General features: G+C 38.1%; 1 long non-coding RNA gene across 1 annotated transcript; it reads right to left on the bottom strand.

The window, feature by feature from the left end:
• Positions 1 to 721: 721 nt before the first annotated feature.
• On the bottom strand, positions 722 to 2,906 carry LOC143666121 (uncharacterized). The gene is made up of 3 exons (XR_013167403.1): positions 2,751 to 2,906; positions 1,337 to 1,422; positions 722 to 993 (listed from the first exon to the last, which is right to left on the bottom strand). It is a non-coding gene; the product is annotated as an uncharacterized LOC143666121 (long non-coding RNA).
• Between the last annotated feature and the right edge of the window lie 6,710 nt (positions 2,907 to 9,616).

The following is a 9,616-nucleotide window of genomic DNA, read 5'->3' on the forward strand; positions in this document are numbered from 1 at the left end:
CAATAAAAACTAGTTAAGTCCCTGGATCAAAGTTTCCTTAACTCTTTGGTGCCATGGCACACACATAAAATGATAATGTCTCTTTGTCAAACTACAGCAAATAGACAAGGCTGCTAACACCAAAGGCTGGGATGAAGGCTACCCTAGATGCTACACCCTTGCCCTAAGCATTGAAGGGAAAAGGAAGATTTACTTTTTATTTTTTGCATTTTCCATTGATTTTAAGGAGTATGAATTTAAACAAATTATTCTCAATTTCAGACTTCTGTTTCAATTAATTGACCCTACTTCCCTCTCTCCCTCCTTCCCTTCCTTTTCCTAACTTCCACTCTTCTTTTTTTTTATTTTTTGTTTCCTATTTACAGAGAAGTTTTCTCAATTTTTAAGGCAATCCCTTAAGACAAGAGCAAAGGCCTAGCTTTTATTTTATTTTTTATTTTTTGGGTGAAAGACGAGCGTTCTACCACTGAACCACCCGTGCACCCAGGTCCAGCTTTTTAAGATAAGGGAATCATTATAAATGTGACGGTTTTTGTTTTCCTTCATTTTATTTCATTTTTGTCTTCTTATTTGAGAAAGTTAAAAAAAATATTGAATTCATTAAGGATTACTTTCATGTGGTTACCTTCTGTTGTAATAAAAAAATTCATAAAAATGGAAAGTCATCCAGAAATGGAGTTTTATTTAGATTATGAATCAGTTTAATGTTTTCAGTGTATATTTTAACTAGCAAGAGTAACCTTTGGCCACAGTTTGGATCTGTTCAGTCTTTCTGTTCCTGAAATGTTTTACATTTACCAAGATCTAGAAGTTATTATTCATTTATTTGATATATAAATGCACTCATCACCTTAGCCCTGGGCGTATTTACAACATGATGCAAGTTTAATTAATACAACATTGCTTATTACTCTCTCAGCAAGTGGATTTCCTCACCTTCTTCATGCAGCCACGGTGAATCAGGAGTAGAGGCAGTCAAACCAGGCAAGTGGGCTTTAAAGGAGACATTTAAGCTGTTATAATACTGGAAGAGGAAATGAGTTTATACAAAATGTCTTTCTCTTGGTTGTGGGTGGAACCACCAACAAGGATGTGCCACTTAGCATGGCTAAGGATACCTTCTTCCTTACTTCCAGGACAACAAAAAAATAAATATTAGAATACTTCATTTACATATTAGGCATTTAGGAAACAATGAAATGCAGGTGGTATGAGTCTTACATAGCTAATGTCTTCCCTAAAGTTTGCCCTCCCCATCCCCAGCCTGCTTTTAAGTTAGGGTGAATGTGGGGTAATACTTGTAGTAGTTAAATGCACACATTTGAAGTTATCTTACTTTTGCTTAGATCTAGACATTTCTCCTGCACACAACTGAAGGTATCTTGTTTGGCCTTAGATCTTGATGTTTCTCAGTTTCCTCGTCTGTGAAATGGGAATAAAAGTAGTCTCTGATTCACTCAATTTTGAGCATTTAATAAGAAAATGTGTATGAAGTGTCTGTAATAGCCAGTGGCACATTGAAAGAGCTCAGCCAATGTGGCTGTAGTTTTTCATGGAATTATTAAATTACCTGCTGTGAAGAAAGCCTGTATGATCAGTTTTCTGACTTGATAACTCACTTTAAGAAAGAAGTAATACGCTTTTCCATTCTTGAGCCATTTTCCCTGACTGATGAAGGTTTCTGGAGAACCTCACTGTGGTAATACTGTCGTGAGGGATTTCAACACATGTGTGGGAAATGATGTTGACAAAACAAATACGAACATGAAATCTCTGGAACACACAGTATGGACAAGCTTCTCAGCAGTGATCGTCTGTATAGTGCATATGCCAATCACCCCATAACCCATTTGCATCATCTCCCACAGACCCCATAAGAGAGAGATAACATGGCAGAAGCATCCATTGATTGTTCAACGATAAGAATGAGTTTCATAAAATGATAATTTTCCACTATGGGGAATATGGTGAGTGAGAATATTTGAAGGATATTTATTTTACTATGAAACATTTATTTTATTATAAATCAGAAGCTATTGGGTGAGTACTTATGATACAAATTCTCTTCTGTTCTCAACGTTCCCTCATCATTCCATTTTGTATCTATTGGGTGTACACATACAATTCAGAAGAGCCTTCTCGGCTCTAGAGGACTTCATGGAAACTGAGCCAGTTTTCAGGCAAAATCCAGTCTCCAAACTGTGGGTAAACTGGCAATATCTGTGGGAAGTTGGAGGTAGGAGATGCTCACCACAGCATTTATGTCCCTGTTGCTTATCTTTTGGTTCATCTAATAACACAGATATTAAGATACCATTTTAGCATTAATGTCAAAAAGGGAATAATTGATTAAATAGTTGTGGTTTTGTCTACTTAGTTCGAAGATGTCTATTGAAAAAGAGAAAATATGAATCTTATCTGATTTTTCTCTGGATAAACATTTACATAAATATTTGAATGATTAATGAATGCATTTTTACTTTTTTTACCCAGCTATTTGTGTTTAATATTTATCAGTGGATCCATTTTCTTTTTGCTCACACACTATTCATATGCTCAATATACCCCCATTAGTTCACATCTCTCATTTCAAATCCTATGGTATTCTACCAGCTGGCGTTAGGCTTTAATTAGGGTGTGAGGATAACTTTGTTCCTTCTACCTCTATACAAAGTAGAAAATAATTGATTTAAATAGCTCAACAGCTCTTTGGGCCTCCCTGAGATCTAAGACTCCTTTTCTGTCCTCACCTCAAGTGTTTCCTCAATTACCAGCATGTCACGTACTCAAGAGACACAAATACAGCTCTGTGTTGGTTCAAGTGGCAGCCCGTGTGAGAAAAGAGAAGGCGCATGTGTCTGCATAAGGGGGAAATTGAAGCAGTTCCCTTGGAATCTCTTCCTGTACCCCACTGCAGAGAAAGTTCTGGGATGTGCATTGTGGTAGAATACACATATTCCATAATTCTAAATATTAGGGAAAAGTTCTTTGACTCTCCTTCCTCTTGGTTCTTTTTGTCTCATGAAAGAAGTCCCTTCTTTCTCTTAGTTGGACAGACCTGAGATTTGGAATTTGGGTCTGGGCTTTGTGAAGATTTGTTCCTTAGGTCTATCTGGGCAAATGGCTCCTTCATAAGGTGCAGGCCATCTCATTGGGGCTTGGGGCCACAGTGCCTTTCTAGTAATTAAGGATTTTTTGGTGCTGATCATAGTCCTCAGAAATCTTTCATTAAAGGGTGGCTAGTTAGGGGTAGAGTTGGGGCATCCCACAGCCCCTAGCCAAATACCACCACTTAATATAACTACATACCCTTATCTATGGCTATTTCAATAGGAAGCATCAGCTTCCACTGAATGGATAGATGGGTGTTTTCCATTGCTATCATCTGGAGACATTAGACAAATCATTGATTATTGTTACTTTTTAAAACTCAATATTCTGCAAAATATAATTGTTTCCATGATTTTATTTCTATTATCTCCATCTGCTTAGACCTCACAAGCTCATTAGCTACATAAAGAACACTGTATATTTGAACTCACAATGAAACAAACCAGTGGAGAGAATTTTTATTAAGTAGGGAATGTCTGCAATATGTAGCCATGGAAATGTACATAACCTTTCTTGAGGGGCATCTGGAATGCCTGCCTTTTGCTAATTCTCAGAAGGAAGAAAACTGAATTGCATGTGAAAGAAATTCTGGAAAATTTCCCTCCTGGAATTTAAAATTTTGTGATACTCCCAAATTCAATAGAAGACAGAAGAAATATTATATGCATTTATGAAACAAAATATGTTTGACTTTATCCCGTGTCTAACAACATAAATATGAGGTAAAGGAAAACATCCTTACACCATCAAAAATGCATTTCTTTAATAAACACTGGTTGGGAAAAGATGTGACCCTTTCCATGTTCTAGTCCAGACGCTTAGTGTAAAATCGGGTAATCAAATGTCTTCCAAACTCTCAAATTCTTTGGGGTGCAGTTGAGTTGTGGTTTTTGCTTAAAGTGTTCCATGGAATGCTGAGATGAGTTCTATCCTGTGTCTTTCTGTCAGCATGAGGTTTCCCAACATGTGTATTGGGACTAGGCCTCTCATCCTTATTAATTCTTTGCCATTACAGTAGCATTATTCTAATTCCGTAGGCTAGCCAGTGCCTTATCCCCAGCCAACTCCATTCTTAGAGTTTTAGACAGTAGATCAATGGGGGAATGGTATGGTGAAATAACTGCCTTTCATTTGATTTTTATTATTGTTTACATATATATATATGTGTGTGTGTATATATATATATATATTTTATATATATATATATATATATATATATATATATATATATATATATATATATATATATATACACCCTTTAGCATGGATAGTCCCTAGAATATGTAATAAGATATTGGATGCTGCACAGTTCTCTTATTGCCTGTAGGAGAAGACATAGTTAAAGATAATATAATTCTTTATTCTTTAGTGGTATAAACGATTTTTTAAGTGAAATTTATATTTAAGAAAAGATGAAAGTGAAGCTTTTCTACTTTGAACCAAAGAATTGGAGGGGGACCTAGAGTATCTATTTAACATCGTTCTTACATAAGTCCTTAGAGAAGTTTCCTTCTAGGTTCATGGCAATATCTTAAAGTCTTGAAGGGGAATGAAATTGCTGAAATCAATGTCAACAATTTCTACCTTGGTTAATTCATTTAGAGATTAAATGTTTATGGAGAGCCCACTGGTTTGCCAGCCTGTGTGTGTCTCATGCAGAGGATGATAATGATACCAATAATAATTAACATTCATCGAAAACTTATTTTGTATTCTAGGGATGGATATGCAAATAAAATCTCAATTATATTAAAGCCTGTTTTGTAGATAATGTTATCATCTCAGTTTTACAGTTTAAATGACAGAGGCTTAGAGGAGGTAGGAACCCTGCTTGAGGTCACAGGACTAGTAAGTAAAGAAGATGGAATTCGTTTTTTTTGGTAGTTTGATTCTAGATTCCAAACTCTTAAGGATCATGCTCCCTAAAATAATATCAGGCATTGATTTAAACTTATTGTGTTGCACAAAAGCTATATACTTTACATGTATTCTTTCTCTTAATCCTCTCAGCAATCCTATGTACAGACTTTATTATTAGTGTTCCCACCTTATGCTAAAGGACACTGAACCACACAAAAATTAATCTTCCTAAGGTCACAGACCAGGTAGTAACCTGGGAGTGACTAGGTAGTGATAGAGTTAAGATTTGAACCCAGAAAATGGATATATACTCTTAAGTACCATTTTCTGATAAATAAGATCAACTTTCTCAGGAAGCTTATTTTTTCAGTTTACCAAAGGTGCCGGAATGTGATATCCCAGAAGGGGATTGGCTATTATAAAAGAGGATTTATTAACTTATAAATTCCAATTCTAAGGCTGTGAAAATGTCCAAGTTAAGGCACCAAAAAGAGGATACCTTCTCAGAGGAAAGGCAGTCATTTGGGACACCTCTGTCAGCTGTGAAGGTCCCATCTCCCGCTCCTTTTCTCCAGGTTACTCTGCTTTCAGCTTCTGATTTCAGTGGCTTTCTCTCTGAGCTTCTGTGAGTCCTTGCTAGGCATCTCAATGGGTGTCTGTCTCCAAGTGTCTGTTCTCCAGGCATCTGTGTTCTCTCCAAAATGTCCCTCTTCTAAAGGACTTCAGTAAACTAATCAAGACCCACCCTGAATGGGTGGGGCCACATCTCCATGGGCCCACCTACAGTTGGGTGGGTCACATCTCCATGGAAACAATCTAATCCAAAGACCCCAACCATAATAAGTCTACACCTACAAAATTGGGTTAAAAGAGCATGGCTTGGGTGGTGCACTGGTGGCTCAGTGGCAGAATTCTTGCCTGCTGTGCTGGAGACCCAGGTTCAGTTCCCAGAGCCTGCCCACACCGAAAAAAAAAATAAGGAGCATGACTTTTCCAGGGTATATAACTCAGTTTCAAATCAGCACAAAACTTATGTTATAATTTAGATATAGATATGTAAATTTTAAAATACAGTACAAAAGACAATTGCCCCCATGGAAGTGTGGGCAAATATTCTTGGAAATATGATTCTTAGCTTAGTGCTCTAATGGCTTTCTCCATATCTCAACCCTAGGAAAAGCTTTTACAGATAGAAAACCTTTCATTAGCGCTGGGATTCTACCATGCTCAGCTTCCCACCCTTCACTTTAAACTTTTGTTGGCTTTTGACTTGGTTCCATTGGTTTTCATCCTGTTGGTCAATTGCCATGAAATTTCCCTCTTTGCCTTTGCTTCAGAAATACACTTTTTTGTTTTTACATGGGCAGGCATGGGGAAATGAGCCTGGGCTTCTGGCCTGGCAGGTGAGAATTCGACCACTGAGCCACCATTCACCGCCCCAGAAATACACTTTTTACATAACTTTTTGATGTTTATATTGTTTGAGCTTTTGTGCCTGCTGAATTTATATAGCCTGTCTGCTCTTATGCTCCTGCTGCAAGTTTTTGCACCACAGTCTGACCTCTATCCCAGATGTAAGCTTTGCAGCCTGCCGCTGTGCCACACTCCTCTCTTTGCGTGGAGCGCTGCACCCTGGGCTAGCTCCTTGAGAACTTAGAGTATGGTTTCACAAGCAGCATAGATATTGCCTGGGAGCTTTTTAGAAATGCAGAATCTTGGGCTCCACCACAGATCTACTGAATCAGTTTGGATTTTAATTCAAGTGATTTGCATGCTTTAGATATATTGGTCTAGACTAGAAGTTGAGATCTCCTTGAAAAATAAAAGTTGAAGTCAGGGAAGCCCTCCACATGGAAGTAGTATTTGAGATGATATTAGACGAATGAGTAGGTCTACTCCTTTTCAGGGGAAGAACGGTATCCTACACTAGGAAAACAGCATGACAGAGGCATAAGTAAGGAGCTACTAGTTTAGTTTTTCTTGCTCATGATGCAAAAGAGAGAATGGATATGGTGGTTTTTAAACATGGTTGCAAATTCTTTGGCACTCCTCCAGTCAGTTATTTCTGAATCTGGTGGGGCTTGTGACTGCTGTGTCCAGTGAAGTGTGGTGGAAGTAACATTATCTGATTCTCAAGGCTATCCTGTAAGAGGCCATGAAACTTTCACTGGCTTATGATGTCCAGAGGCAGCATGTAGGAAGTTTAAACATCCAGAGTATGCCATGCTTATATTGGTAGGGATTCACTGAAAGGTTAAAACAGGGAAATATGGTATTTTTAGGATCATGGGTGAGGTAACTTGCTGTAATGGCATAAAAGAAATTGTATTTAGCACTTTGTCATCTTGCCCAGCTTAGTCATAATTTCCCCTTTTGAGTCTTCACACCAGTTAGGTCTTCCCTGGGTATAACAACAACTAGCAAGGTCTGTATCGCCAAATAGTTTGGATGATAAGAGTCATCTTCAGCTTTCCCAAACAGCCCTTGCCGCTTCTCTCCTTTTGCCCCACATAATTTACTAGGAAGGCATGTAATTTCTTATGGCTTGGATAATAATCGCTGCTTTCAGCTTCTTCAAGTGGTCTTGTCACTTCTGCTTTTAAACCATGTAGTTTAAAGCTACCAATCTCCAGCATCCATGGGAAAGCCCACTCCTACCCCCTGGGTCATATTAAAGGCAAAATCCTGGGGCCTATACTTTTTCTCTCCCTCTCCTCCAGCCTCCACTGATCCTCCTGGGAGCCTAGGTTGGGTAAGCCCCAGGCCCCTGCATTGCCCTCCTTCTCCCCTCTCCCTTTGATCTAACAAAGCTGTCCTTTCGTGCCTTCTCAGCTGACTGGCTGTCTGTATTTGCATCTCATCACTCAAAGAATGTCCACATAACATCCAAAACACTTAGTTAAAAAGCTATTGTATTATAAGAAAATGATAAGGGTTTAGATTAGGGAAGTGTTTGCTGGAATTGGGAGAATAAATATTTGTAGGAATTGTTGACTGATTAGAAGTGAGGGTGAGGTAAACCATTTTCTTAGTTTGTTATCTGGATTACTGGTCTTGCCATTCATCAAAATAGGGAATTTAGGAAGAGGAGATGCTTTGTGGAAAGAGAATGAGCATAGATTGGGCTTTTTGGGTTTTATTTGTCCTGGGACATATGCAGTTAGAGATATAGCAGCAGTTGAGTTTGAAGTGGGGCTGTTGGGAGATATCCATATATAGGTCAAAATTAGTTTAATTGAACTAATTAAGGAACTAATTTGTTCTTTGATTGAACTAATCAAATGGACTCTCTTGCCCATGCCAATTCTGAATACTTGGTGGTGGATCCTGACCGTGGTCTTTGCTTGGTAGGAGGAAGAGCCATGATAAGTGATGGATGTTTAGATTGATGCTTATCTGAGGCAAGACTAAAGACTAAATATTATTTGCCTTATGTGCATTTGCCCACCCTGGTATTGATAGTAGGAGGCATTGTGAAGTGAGAATATAGAGAACTGATGATAATCAACTGGAGGGTGCCATGGGAAATACATTTATCTCTTTGGAAACCTCACTACACTTTGTGGAGTATTATGAAGTCTTAAAGAGAAGTTTGTCTAACTCATTGTCGTCTGTAGTTTGATGCTCTCTAAGGGCCGTGACCATCACAGATACTCCTAGATAATAGCTGGCCATGGTGATGGAGCAGCTTAGACTCTTTGGCAAGCAAGAGCAATGGGGAAAAGTAGTATCATGGAATTATAGAATTGGAAAGAAATTTAGAGATTGGTCATTCTAGCCCTCATTTTACTGACAAGGAGATTGAAGCTTGAGAAGATGTGCCTTGCCTAAGATCACTGAGCTTTAAAAGCTTCACAATTGCTTTGAAAACTCTACAATTCCATATAATTTTTTCTTTCTTCCTCTGGACAGAGCCAGTAACTGGAAGACAGCCTAATTATATGTACTGTGATGACATTGGCTTATGATGAACTGAATCAGTTGCACAGCAGAAAAACTACTGTAACTACTGAGGGTGAACTATGGATTTTCTCCCCCGCTGAGGAAATGAGAAGCAGGTCTGTTGCTAGCTGTGGGGCCCACAAGATACCTTCAAAATATCAGGGAAGGGCCAGAGTTGATTGGGATAGTTTCCAGAATGGTGGTTCTGGAAACATCTGTAGCCTCAGAACTTAGGAAGAGCAAGTACAGAATGTGTTTTTGCAAATATTTTTCATGGATTTAAAACCTAGGCTGTTTAACAGATTGTCCTGCTTAAAAAAATATGACTGTTTTTAGCTGACAAGTTGGATTTTATGAAGTGATTGATCCCAACTGCCAATTTTCAAGGTCAGAGGATGTTCCAAATTGACAGTCCCCAGGGACCTTGAGTGGCTTGGTTTAAAGTGGAGAAAGGAAGATTTGGGGGTAGAGAAAATAGAGTTTTGTAAAGTTAATGTAATTTTGAAAATATATGAAATACAGATATCTATTAGAACACACAAAAAGTCAAAATGGTCCAAGCTTCATTCTACTTTGGGTCTTTTTTCTAATGTCTTCTGAGGTTTTAGATATCCTCTGTCATCTTTTATTAGCTTCTTGTTGGATTTTATAATGGTGAGATCCTACCTGTGTTTGAGTAGTATAAAGAACACATCTATGATCT

Source organism: Tamandua tetradactyla, chromosome 22 (genome assembly GCF_023851605.1).
Source record: "Tamandua tetradactyla isolate mTamTet1 chromosome 22, mTamTet1.pri, whole genome shotgun sequence".
NCBI lineage: Eukaryota > Metazoa > Chordata > Mammalia > Pilosa > Myrmecophagidae > Tamandua > Tamandua tetradactyla.